The 14154-nt window shown below is 41.9% G+C and overlaps 1 pseudogene; it reads right to left on the bottom strand.

Moving 5' to 3' along the window:
- Positions 1-13872: 13872 nt before the first annotated feature.
- LOC102436933 overlaps positions 13873-14154 on the bottom strand; it is a 45562-nt pseudogene continuing 45280 nt past the window's right edge.

Here is a 14154-nt window from a genome sequence, read left to right as displayed (position 1 = left end):
TCCTGCTCTGGGATCGCCATGGGATCCCAGATGGTGGCTGGGGCTTAGGCAGCACCCGGGGTTCCCGCTGGGGGGAAGGCTTAGGTGGCGCAATTCGCCGCCTAAGCCCCGCCACCCAGGGCAGCACATGGGGCCCAGATGGCGGCTCGCACTGTTCCGCCCTGCCTGCAGTATGCAAATTAGCCGCCATCTTTGTTGGCGGTTAATTTGCATATCGTGCTGATTAGCTAATGGGAGGCTTAGCGAAGGTACAGTAAATTACTATCTTTGTCTATTATTAGATAAGATAGAGGCATAGTGCACGGGTGGGGGCTGGCTGGTCTGCCCTGAAGGGGGTCCCGGATCAGGGTGGGAGTCCCCTTGGGGGGTGGGGCTGACCTGGGCAAGGGGCCTGGGGTGGTTTGCAGGCAGGCCACGCCCCCATCAGAGTGCAGGTCTCCTTGGGGGGCATGGTCAGCCTGGGTGAGGGGCTGAGGGCCATTTTCAGGCTGGCCACACACCCTTCGGGTGGGGGTCCCCGCTGGGGAATGTGGCTGGCCTGGGTGAGGGGCTGATGGCCATTTGCAGGCTGGCCATGCCCCCATCGGGGTGAGGATCCCCATCGGGGGGGAATGGCCAGCCTGGGCAAGGGGCTGATGGCCGTTTGCAGGCTGGCCACGCCCCCATTGGGGGATCCCCACTGGGGGGTGTGGCTGGCCTGGGTGAGGGGCTGAGGGCCCTTTGGGGACAGTTTGCAGGCTGGCCAAGCCCCTGACTTTGTCCGGAAGGACGTCTGGAAGGTCTCCGGAAAGTCTCCCGGTCTAATTAGCATATTACTCTTTTATTAGTATAGAATACTAAAATTAGAATCTTTTTGTAAAGGGTCAGGGAAATGGGGAGAAAAACAATATGCACAGGCTGTTATGTCATTGCATAACTCTGATTCTGATGAAAATAAGGAAGGAACTAAATTGATGGTTCAGAGAAAAGATGAGGTACCAGTAGTACTGAAAAGTAGAGAACAGGAGGAGAAGGAGAGGGATGAACAGGAACAGGAGGAGGCTGCTTTACAGTTCATTGTTAAGGCTGTCCTCAGGTTTCAGGAACAGAATGAGTCATTGGTTCTAGGTGCTCCACTCCCTCCCTATCCTGGAACCTCAGGTGCTGTCGATGCAGTGAGCAAGCCTGAGAAGGTTGCCCCCTCCCCTTCAAAAAGAGGACACAAAATGTCCTTACAAAATGTCCTTTTGTAAAGGTTTCATAGGCACCTTTACAAAAGAATACAGACTTGAGCAGAGCAAGGACAATGGGCCAGGTACAGAAGGTCACCAGGGCAGAAAGCCCCAGGTGCCTATCAAAGGACAATTGTAGGGTGGGACCTTGCCCCAGGGTGACTTTTCCTCTCCTAGCATATCCCTGGTAGTGTGGTTTAAACCCCTGACCTTTCCTTCCTAGAGATAACAGGTAGGCCTCAGTTGTAGTTCAGTTCCAGGCACAGAAAAGCAACAAAACCAGACCAGTGACCCCAGGGCTGACCTCAGACCAGCTGCATTGAATAATGACCCCTGTCCTGGACCCAACCAATCAATCAGTGAAGACCTAGACTCGGAAAGGACACACCTGGAAAACTGTTGGATATTATATTAAACATTGTATGCGGGAAACGTATTTATACGTTTTACGTTGACTGGTAGTGTTGACTGGTAGTAGAGCGCGGGACACGTATTAATACGTTTTTTATAGACTAGCGGTAGAATGCGGGTAATGTATAAATACATAAACTAAAGTTATCATAATTTTACTGAACGTTGCCATTTGCGCAAAAAATTAGCAAAAATGGCCCGCGCCACCTGTTAGCACGCGATATAAACTGCCCGCAAACAATGTGTTAAAATCTTCCCCTGGAGCCTTACCTAAGATCCCTGCCTTTACAGAGTGAATAACAACCCTCAGGACTGACGACCTGGCATGAGCTCTCTCTATGGAGCAGGCCAGTGCCCTTTCTCCTCTTCTTCCCCAGGTGGGATCTCTCTGCCTTTTGTTCTCCTATGCTCCAAGGGCCGCTCTTTTGCCTCTGTAACTGTTTCCTAAGCCCTGCCCAGCTGGCTCCACGGTTCTACCTCTGTGACTTTCTAAATCAGCGGTTCTCAACCTGTGGGTCACGACCCTTTGGGGATCGAATGACCCTTTCACAGGGGTCGCCTAAGACCATCGGGAAACACATATATAATTACATATTGTTTTTGTGATTAATCACTATGCTTTAATTATGTTCAATTTGTAACAATGAAATTGGGGGTCACCACAACATGAGGAACTGTATTAAAGGGTAGAGGCATTAGGAAGGTTGAGAACCACTGTTCTAAATAAACTTTTGCTTGTATTTGACTATCGACTCTGAATTTTTTCTTAGCCAGAAGTCAAGTACTCTACTGAGGTTGCTGAACCGAGGTCTGGTGTCATTTCGCCCTGGCAAACACCATTCTACTTTTGTTCTAGGGCAGTGGTTCTCAACCTTCCTAATGCCGTGACCCTTTAATACAGTTCCTCATGTTGTGGTGACCCCCAACCATAAAATTATTTTCGTTGCTACTTAATAACTGTAATTTTGCTACTGTAAACAATATGTACTTATATATGTGTTTTCTGATGGTCTTAGGCGACCCCTGTGAAAGGGTTGTTCAACCTCCAAAGGGGTCGCGACCCACAGGTTGAGAACCGCTGCTCTAGAGAGATAAAAATGTATTTTCACATAAAAACCTGTATAAAACTATTCACAGCAGTTTTATTTTTATCACTCCAAACTGGAAACAGAAAAGTCCTTCAGTCAATGGTTAAACAAATTGTAGTACAGCCATACAATGGTATACTTCTTAGCTTTAAAATGAAAGGAACTATTGATACACACAAGATATTGGATGGATTTTAAGGACATAATGCTGAGTGAAATAAACCAACGATAACATAATGTATAATTCCATTTATAGAACACTCTCCAAGTACTAAAATTATAGTGATAGAGAACAGATCAGTGATTGCCAGAGGTTAAAGTGTGGGAAAGGTCTGACTATATATAGATGGTCCCTGACTTACCGTAGTTCAACTTAACCATGGTGCAAAAGCAATGCACATTCAGTATAAATGAACTTCAAATTTTGAATTTTGATCTTTTCTTATGCTAGTGCTATTCAGTAGATACTCTCTCATGTGATGCTGTTCAGTGGCAGCTAGCTGCAGCTCCCCATCAGCCACAAGAACACCAGGGTAAGCAACCAATGTTCTACAGCAACGGTTCTCAACCTGTGGGTCGCAACCCCTTTGGGGGTCGAATGACCCTTTCACAGGGGTCGCCTAAGACCATCGGAAAACACATATATAATTACATATTGTTTTTGTGATTAATCACTATGCTTTAATTATGTTCAATTTGTAACAATGAAAATACATCCTGCATATCAGATATTTACATTACGATTCATAACAGTAGCAAAATTATAGTTATGAAGTAGCAACAAAAATAATTTTATGGTTGGGGGTTACCACAACATGAGGAACTGTATTAAAGGGTCGTGGCATTAGGAAGGTTGAGAACCACTGTTCTAGGGCATTGGGAACAGCACCAGGTGTTAGACCCATGGTGGCTGGAACGGCACTGGTGGGGTCAAACTGAACTAGGTTCAGCAATCTTGGTACTTGAGTTCTGGCTAGGAAAGAATTCAGAGCCAAGACTCAAACTATAAGAGGACATTTATTTACCAAATTACAGCAATAGGAGAAGTAATTTGTAGAATAAATAGGCTGAGGAAATAAGTTATAGAGACAAAGGAAGGGCCCTTGGAGATTGAGAGTGAGGAAGTTAATGGTAACACACTAGGGAGATAGGGAAGGGGAGGGGCAAGGGAAAGCCCGGGCATGCTCCATCCTAAGGGTTTTAAGGGCCTTGTTGCTTTTCTGGGCCTGGAGCTGAAATAAAGCTGAGGCCTAAAAACAAAGTTTTGGTCATCTCTAGTTTGACCAAAACTCTGTCTCTGTGTCAACAGATCTGAGGCTTTGTTCCCAAGATTTTTTGATGCCAGTCAGAACTTCATTGTCTTGAGTGCTTAATACTTAATGGAGTAGTTGTACAAAGAGTAATATGGGAGTCATGTGAGGCTATTCTCTGTCCCCCTTGTCCCTCTTCTAAGGAGATCTACCATCTATCTGCCTAGAGACATGCTAGGGGAGGAAAGGTCAGGGGAGGGTCTGAACTGAATGACCAGTAATATGAAAGATTAGTGGGTCTACAGTGCATGGTCAATGAACGATATGCTAGGAGAGGAAAGGTTACCCAGGGGGTGAGGTCCTTGTTTTCTCAGTTCTGTTCATTGCTAGGTACCCAGGGCTTTCTGCCCTGGTGACATTCCATACCTGGCCTATCATTCCTACTCTGTTCCTGCCTGTCTAACTGCCTACTACAGAGGGAGAGGGGAATGAAGAGTTGTAATTTAATAAATGTGGAGTTTCAGTTTTGCAAGATGAAAAGTGTTCTGGACATTGATTGCACAACCATGTGTATGTTCTTAACAATGCTGAAATTACAATTGATTAAGATGACCAATTTTTATATTGAAAGGAATTTTAGAGACAGGAAAGGCAGTTTTAGGGAAGGGGGGAATCCATGGCAGAGGAAGACATACATAACAGGCAGAGATGGCTCCAAGCCACCAGATTGCTTATCTTACATTCATGGAGGAATGTTACAAGATAAAGGGAAGAAGAAGAGGGGGCCACCGGGTGAGCTTTAAAACTGATACCATGCAGGAAAGTAGCCAATTAGGAGAGCACAGGGGTCATAAATTAAGGAAGGGTCAAATTAGAAAGTATCATGTGCAGACAAAGAAGCTACCAGCATATATAAACTAGTAGACAAAGAGACTCAGTGGATTGATTTTTCTCATTTTAGAGAGAGAGAGAGCAAGTTTTTCCCATTTGGGGAACCCTACCCAGGGGGAGTTTGTATATGCTTGCAATAAACTTCTACACAGTTGCTTAAAAAAATCTTTTGAGTCTGCGGATTTTATTCCTTAAACTTCATAGGACAAGAACCCACAATGAGAGTCCAAGCTTGCCAAATTCCGTGTCTCGATAGTATGTGTATTTTAGTACAATTTAAAATGTTTTAGAAGATATCTCGACTATTTCTTATCTCTTTATATATCTCTGCCTTTTCATCCTAGCTAAAATATAAATCCCTTGGTGGCAGAAAACATGTCTTACATCTATAGCATCTTTCAGAACCAAAAGCCAGGGCCCAGGATCTAAGCAGTACAGATGTACCAGTACTTAAGGGAACCCTACAAGTGAGGATCTGGAATATGGGGTTTTCTTACTTATTCTTCTTAATATTCTCCAGCATCTATAACAGTGCCCTATAAAGAGTAAGTGATCAGTAAATGTTAATTTACGGTGATGATAAGATCCCAAAGGATTCTTTACCCTTTCTTTCTCCTAGTGGTAGCCAAAGGGACACAGTGGGCTGAGTAGCCATTCTCCTCAGTCCAGAATGTGTCTGCCACATCCCATCCCACAGAAGTTATTTAGACTTTGACTAGAAACCAGTTATGTGTTCCATGAAAGGAATCCATAAATATGTCTGAACACCTTGAGGTGCACAAGGGGACTTAACATTCATTGAGTGCCAGGGATTTTGCATTTGTCATTTCATGTACCTCATAGCAAACCTCATGATTAAATGAGGCTTGTAATTGAGAACATGGAAGCTCACAGAGATTAAGTAACTTTCCCACCAAAACACAGTGGTGAATGGCAGAGTTGGAAACCATGCTTTCCCATAGATCTGCAGTGATTAGTGGAACCACACCTACTGACATGGTAGGTGAGTCTGGAGGCACCAGGAAATGGGGCCTCAATTAAGGCCCTCCAGCAGACTGTTAGGTGTCCTGGTGGAGTAGGTCACACCCCAAATCTGGGGTTCATCTGAGTACCAGTTCCACTAGGAAGGGAAGATGATTCTCATGAGTCATCAGCATGCTGAGATTCTTGGAAGTAACAGAAAAACAATTCATTTCTTGTTGGCTAAGGAAAGGTGGCCTGGAGACACCTAGGAGCTCTCAGTTATACTTAGCCTCCAATCTGTTTGGTGATTCAGTGCTTTCTGGAATAGTAGTTGATTTATACACATACTGATCTTCTGGACTTTGGCTATTTATGTATGCCAGACCTACATTCCATTCCCCCAAAGCCCTATCTTCACACGTGAACAGTTCGGTGAATTTATTTTCAACCACCAGAGGGCGCAGTGGTACCATTAAAGCTGCTGCTGATGACTTGGTTTGAGGGAAAGACCCACATTTGTTTTGTTTTGTAGGGGTTAAGAGGGTCGGGGAAGGGGTGGTTTTATAACAGATTGTTCTAAAATAAGCTCAAATGGGATTGTTCAAAACAGAAGCCTGTCTCAATCCCCTTATTTTGAAATGAGAAAAATAAGGCCAGAGAGCTTGAGGACTTCAGTTGCTCAAGGTTTGCAGGTGGTGGTGGCCATGTGTATCACTACAGGTTTCTCCAGAGAATCTGACAATGACCCAGCCAGGCAGGGCAGGAACCACTCACAACACAGAAAGGACAAAAGAGGACTCTGGGCACAGGAGCCCCACTGTGCTATCAGGATTGCAGAAGAAAAGTCAGTATTGCTTCTAGGCTTAAGGAACTTGTGATGTAATAGGAAAAAATAGTAAGTACACAACACAGGGAGAGAAGATAAGGGAAACACATGGAACCCAGAAGTGCTTAACTAATTGAAGCTGGCCTGTGCAATGCACAAGAGAGTGCCCAAGGGTGAGCTGAATGTGACGTTATCAGTGCCTACAGAGATCACTCAGAGGGCTTCACGAAGTTCATCTGGCTGCTTTTGTTTTCATGGATAGCTCCCTGGCCTCCACTAATAGTTGACGTAGTACGGTTCTTCTCTCCTGAGCCTGATAAAAGATCCCATTTAAGTGATTACAAAAACTGGGTAGGATCATGAAAGATGATTGATTCGAGTGGCCCTCTGAGACAAAGAGCCATGAAAGAGTAGTTAAGTAATCTGTATTCCAAGCTGTAAATTCAATCCTTGGGTTCAAGTACTGAGTTTCTGTGTTTGTCCTTGGCAGAAAAATAGCCTGCTTCAACTTGGAGCTCCTCAGGGCAGTGCTGTATGCTGAGGAGCTCCGTACACCATCAAAGGCTAAATTCTAGAGCCTATTCTAGCCAGCCCACCAAGAGACATCACCTTAGTACTAACTATCTGGGCCAGTCTAACATTCACACATTTGCATTTTTAATTTAAATTTTTGCTCTATTTAATCATGATAATTCTAACAGCTGTCTGTGTAATTTTATATTTTCTTATATAATAAATTTGTGTACCTTTCCAGAGCAATGCAGTAAATAAATAGGACAAAGAACTTAAGAGACTGAAGCTACTGAAAATGTGTAAGAAAAATTTCCTGGTTATCAAAGCAATCCTTGGTCTCAGGAATCTATGATCAGTGTAGAAACTATAACCGTGGTTCACCTCATGAAGAAGCAAGTGATTTGCTTCTTCTTCTTCTTCTTCTTCTTCTTCTTCTTCTTTTTTTTTTTTTAGAAAATTTAACTGCAAACATGTAGCAAAATATATTGCTATTGGTTATTGGTTCTAAGGAAATGGAGAATAAGAATGGGCCCAGTTACCCACATGACAGAAAAGGGACCAAAACCATGTACATTGCATTCTGATGGGGGTTAGCCCATACCTATATCAAAAGGGGTTTTGTGGGCAGTAATCGTGGGCACTGGTACAGCACTCACAGCTCTCATTGCCAGTCTGTCAGGTGGTGCTCACAGTCCCCTGGGGAGGATGCAATTACTGAGCCAACTGAGGAACTGAGGACGATCTAAGTCACACCTAAGAAACACAGTTAGTAAGCAGGGAGAGGGGCTGAATTCAGTTTTTCCGAGTCATGAGAAACCTGACACTACCGATTACTGGTTGTCTGATCTTGGGCAAGTTACCTAACCTTTCAGTGACTCAGTTTCTCCATTTGTGAAAGAGAAAGAATTAAACAGTCCTTATTTCATCAGGCTGCTGGGAAGGTTAAATGAATTATTATCTGTAACTTAATTTTAGAGAAGAGTAAAATACTCAAACATTGTTTTGTTTCCAATTCAGGATCACATTTGTCCCTGGGGAGTTCCCTAGGACTCCACCCACTTTAGGCAGTGGAAGAAACAGGCACAGTAAGAGGTTGGGACCACAGGAATTAAAGACTAGGGCCAGGACCAGAACCAAGCCTCCTAGTGTTAAAGGAGTCCAGGTCCCGCAGAGATCTGAAGAGCCAGCAGGTGCCCCAGCTGAGGCTCTTCCTCCTCTCACAGCCGCCCTCATGATGGAGGAACTGAATCCCTACACCAAGATCAGCCCAGCACTGGGTGCAGAGCGGCACTCGGTGGGTGCTGTCACAGGCATTGTCCTCCAGTTGTTCCTCATTGTGGTGCTGCTGGGCCTATTTGCCTGGTGCCAAAGCCAGCAGAAAGAGAAGGACCGCAACCTGGCTCCCCGCGTCTCTTACACACCTGCAAGCTTCCAGGAAGCAGCTACATAGAAATGAAGTCGCCTATGCGCAGGAGGTTCCGTACAGCATGTGCCATCCTTGTCTACATCCTGTCTTGAAAACACACCTTTCTTTTGTTTTTTAAGGAATCCAAGGTGAACTGCCTTTCCCAGGACTACCATCCTCTGTCATGCAGGAAATCAAATTTTTGCGTCAACTCCAGGAACAGCCATATTCCTGGTCATTATGACCTCATCCCAGAAAGACAGAGCCCTGTCAATGAGCCCTCCCAAGACAAGCAGTCTTAAGAGGGATAAGCTTCTCTCTTGCAATGTGCTGTGCTCTCTCTCTCTCTCTCTCTCTCTCTCTCTCTCTCTCTCTCTTAAAGAGATGCAGTCTATTTCTTCTAGAGACGTAAAACAAAGACAATTTAGCTGAACAATAAAAGACAGTTAAGCTTTATCATTCATAAGAATCTTGCCTTTCTTGAAAATGGTTTTCATTTATAATAGCACATAATAAGCTTAATAAAAAACTAATGGAAAGGGGAACAAATGGTCAAAAGGAAAAAAAATCAGTAAATACAATGTTGCTAGCATGTAATATAGTTTTAATATTTGAGTATAAAACATGGCTCTGAGCTTCCCAGAGGCCAATGCAAAAGTGGAAACAAGAGAAACGTGTAATATCCTTAGCAGACAGAAAAAGGATGTGCATTAAAAATTTTTTCCCCTAGAAACCAAATCTAAAAATAATTGCTGTATAGAAAGATTCATATGAATGGCTTCAAGTGAAGAAATGATAGACAATATCCTCTAAGTGAGCTCTTGCACAAATTGAAGGAGATAAGAATTGACATTAAAATTCAACTCAGTAAAGTTAATTCTAGCTAACATGGACAAACTTCTGAAGAAAAACTTAGAATTCCTGCAAATGGAGGCATGGAATAAAAGATGTCTGTTCATTGACATCTCTATGGCTTGGGCCAGGCGTAAATGTTGAAGACAGCTTGTTGCCATATACTAGTACACTTAAATGGAATTGTTCAAAACAGGAGTCTGCAAAAATTCAGCATCTCTGCTTTGAAATTATGAATGATTTTTTTCCGCCATGAAACAGCCTCTTGGCAGGCATCTCAAGCACAGACACCAGGCTGTTTAAGTGCATCCTTTGACAGTCTCGGTGCACAAACAGAGGACGTCTAACTGTGCATTTAACACAGGTTTGTTTTATAATTTAATTTCTGGATTGAATTTTAAGCAGATGTTCTAGTACTCCCGTTTGAAAGGTAAAAAGTAATGAAAATAATGTGGCTTTAAAATTAAATGAACACTTGAAAAATATCAGCTTTGTTTGGCTTCAGATTTTGTTTTTTCCTCATACTCTGTTTCTCTTCCTGGCATAAAATATTCCATTGAAAATTCAGCATGCCTACTGCCTCCTTATTAAAAAAAAATCTGTTGGAAGTCTCCACTAACTGAAAGAAGTTCTTCACAGTTTGGTTTTATTTTTAAATGACAGCCATTTACTTATTTTTAAGCATTTATAATAAATTAATCAACATCTTTGTATCAGTTTCTAACCTGCCTAATACTGTGTTGGGTACAAAAGGAAAAAGAGAGTATGTTTCTTCTATTCTCATGAATATCACACTCTTGTTGGAGGAGAAACTAAAACACACATTACAGTTAAAGGACTGGTAAGTAATAATGTGTCAAAATCTCAAGTGAAAATTCAAAGAAGGAGGAACCATCATGAAAAGGAGTGATAAGGGAAGAATTCATTTAAATAGGTCTTTACCTATCACATCATTCTTCATGCCTAAGAGAATAAGAAATATCTAAGTAGCTTACTGTGCTCAGCTCTTCTCCATCTGACAAATATTTGTCCAGATTCAAGTTGACTCTCCATCTTTCACTGTGGCTCCTTATTTCCTGTTAGATCTTTCTTTAAAAAAAAATATTTGTTTAAAACATTGAAGGCTCAATGAAGAGAAAGAAAATCTTGCACATGAACAAGACACTGGGAACTGCACAGAACCTATGTCAACTCACAAGCTCCTCATCTCAGGCAGGGATTCCTGAGCACATTCTCGCATTCTTGCTTTTAATCTTCACTTGGTGGCCTTCACTCAGACATCATCTTTTGTGCAGAGAACCAGGCATGTTTCTCATCAACATTAATCCTGTTCTCAGCCAGGTATGCAGCCACAGAGCACACAGCAACAGGATGAGATGAGCACCCCAGAGTGTGAATCTGTGCAGAGGAATTCTGGCCCAGGCTTCTTACATGTACAGCTGGGACATTGGCCATGTCACAGATGTACAACCTATTTATACATGAGGTTGTCTTTTAGTGTGTGTCTAAGTGCACAAGTACATACAAACTTTAACCCATATGTACACACTACTCACATACACAACATATACATGCTACACACTGTCAAGCTGGATAGCTCTGAAAGGACAAGTATAGTCATTTTGATTATGATCTTGTTGGAATGTTTAACTCATCAAAAATGTAACAACCAATTGAGGAAAGAATTACTACTTTTTTCCTAGTGTAGATTATTTTTATTTTCTCAAATTTTTATGATCACTGTCAAGGAAAAGAGTAAATTCTGAAGTTACCAAAAACAATATGTTGATGGCAGTGTGGCTACCAACTTTATTAGCTTCCCTATTCCATTGAGACCCCTTGACAATTCCAGGGGACAAAGACCAAGCAGCAGCAATGAAGGTTTAATGTAATAGGCCTTAAGTTCAATAGACAGATCTGCTAGAGTCCCTAATATCAGCCTCTATCAGGAATTATAATGTACTTTCCTTTGTATATTTTACATATTTCAAACACTGACAATGACTGGCCTTCATTTGTTTGACAAGCACTTATTAAATGCCAACTGTGGTCTTGTTCTAGGCCATATGGATAGGCTGATTAGCAAATGGTCACTGCCTTTTGGGTGGTCACTGCTTTATGGGGAACTCTAGAAGCAGGAAGGAAGGAGGGAAGGTCTCAGAACTAAATCAGTCTTTAAAAGTAAATTGGTCAACAGAGTTGGAGGAAAAGAGGGAAAGAGGGCTTGGAAGATGGACCTTTCACAAAAAGCAAATCACTGATCCAAGGCATGGGCACAGAAAAAGCCAGAGGCTTTGAAGAATTGTAAAACATTTTGCGTGGCTGAGAGTAGGGAGCATGAGGGGCCTTTTGAGGAACACAGCTGGAGAGGTAATGAGGGGCCAGAGCTGTGCCACACAAAGGACTCTTATGCCACTCAAAAGAATTTGGATTTTTTCTCCCTTTAGGCATAAAGAATCCATTGAAGGGTTTTAAATAGGCAGCAATGTAATCATATTTACTCTTTGGAAATAAGGCCTGATTAGTTAATGAGCTCCTATTTCTTTTCTTGTATATTCACCATCGTTCTATTGTTCGGTCTTTAGACTCTATTATTGATTGAAATAATAAAATGATGGGAGTTAAGAGGTGTGCCACTTCACCTTCCAAAGTCTCAGATTACTTTGCTTTTAAAATAGTTATTGTATTTCCTGCTTGACCTTTCTAGTCTGGTGTAAGATTAAAAGCAAGATAAAGGCTTAGAAACTAGCTTTTGGTACCATTGTCATTGATATGCCTGTTGGACTCCATCAGTTAGCCAGTAGCAAGCAGATTATAGACACATCAATATTTACAATTGGACCAATTATGGACAAAAATCAGAAAATATTAGGCCTAGCACAAACTTTATAAACCATTGAAACTTTCATTTAATTTTCTTTTTCTGTGTCCCAACCCAGGGATTCTGATTTCATTCATTAGAAATGTAGCCTGGGATTGGGATTTTTAAAAGCTCGTCAGGTAATTTAAGTATGCAGTTAGGTATGAAAACCACCATTCTAGTGTTAGGTGGCTTTGGAGGTGGGTTACTTGAAATTACCCAGTAATACATAGTTCACATTCTAGATAGACTGTACTAAAACATACTGAAAAAAATGAATAAATAAATCCACAAAATAAATAATCCCAGATTTTTCCAATTGATTCAGGAATTCTAAACACTTTTATTGAGTGAATAAAATCAAGATTCACAGAAAGATTAATTAAAATCCAATTTTATAAAACAAGTAATGACCAAACACTCTATAAGTGTGTATTCGTGTACATATTTGTATTAAACCTAAGCATAATCATCGACAAATCAACAAATGACAAGTGCTGGTGAGGATGTGGAGAAAAGGGAACGCTAGTACACTGCTGGTGGGAATGCAGATTGGTGCAGCCACTATGGAAAACAGTATGGAATTTCCTCATAAAATTAAATATGGAACTGCCATTTGACCCAGTGATCGCATTTCTAGAAATATATCCTAAGAAACCCCAAAACATCAATTGGAAAGAATGTATGCACCCCTATGTTCATAGCAGCACAATTTACATTAGCTAAGATCTAGAAACAGCCCAAGTGCCCATCAGTAGATGAGTGGATAAAAAAGCTGTGGTACATTTATACTATGGAATTCTACACAGCAGTAAAAAAGAAGAATCTCTTACCCTTTGAGACAGCATGGAGGCACCTGGAGGGTATCATGCTAAGTGAAATAAGCCAGTCAGAGCAAGGCAAGTATAACATGATCTCACTCACATGTGGAATCTAATTAACAAAATAAACTGATGACCAGAGTGAATCCAGAGACATGGAAGCATGGAGCAGAGTGTGGAATCTCAGAGGGAAGGCAGGAGGAGGGGGGGAATGCAGAGATAATCTACCAAAGACCATGTATGCATATATGCGTGACCTATCAGCACAGACAATGGGGTGGTGAAGGCCTGGGGTGAGGGCAGGCTGGAGGGGATCAATGGGGGAAAAGAGGGGACATATGTAATACTTTCAACAATAATGATTAATAAATAAATAAATAAACCTAAGTGTAAGCAATCAGTGGAAAAATAATGTTTCATTTCATTAGTCTTTTCTTTAGAGTCTATAAATTTATTGAGTGAAAACCAAATCAATGTCAAACATATTAAATTTTGTTTAGTGCAAATTTGGCTGCTGTCCATTCATAGCAGAGAAAACTGAGGTGCAGAGAAGACACAGTGATGCTGGTAAAGGGGCACTGAACAAAACAATCTTCCATTTATGATCAAAGCATCACACAACAGTGCGAGTCAGTTAGCAAACACAGGCGGGTGTGACTTTTAATGAGCAGGGATAAAACCAAAGTAAGCAAGAACTTCAAGAGAAGAGAGGCCAGAGCATGAGAGAACAAGTTGAGCAGGGGCTAGTTGGAGAACAGTGCTTTGGTGCAGATCTACTGGTTCACCTGGGGAAAACGGTGACCACGTTATAGCCTTCTGGTTGTGAGATCCACTCTCGAGGGTGCTTTTTACAGTAGTTTTGATCTTCTGCAAAGAAATGAAGAATGATTGAATCTGTCTATGTGACAGCTGTGTCAGTCACCCCTCTCTCAGGCCCCTCCCCACCTCCTCCAGAGCATGTGGAAGGCCAACATTGCCACAATTAAAAATAATATTAAAAGTGGGTTTCGTAAAAGAAACTATACTAGTTTACTTAAGAAAATGTAAGTCTGTCATAAATACT

This window comes from Myotis lucifugus, unplaced genomic scaffold (genome assembly GCF_000147115.1).
Source record: "Myotis lucifugus unplaced genomic scaffold, Myoluc2.0 scaffold_7, whole genome shotgun sequence".
Taxonomy (NCBI): Eukaryota; Metazoa; Chordata; class Mammalia; order Chiroptera; family Vespertilionidae; genus Myotis; species Myotis lucifugus.
The sequence above is the reverse complement of the archived record's forward strand: the minus strand, read 5'-3'. Positions and strand labels throughout refer to the sequence as shown.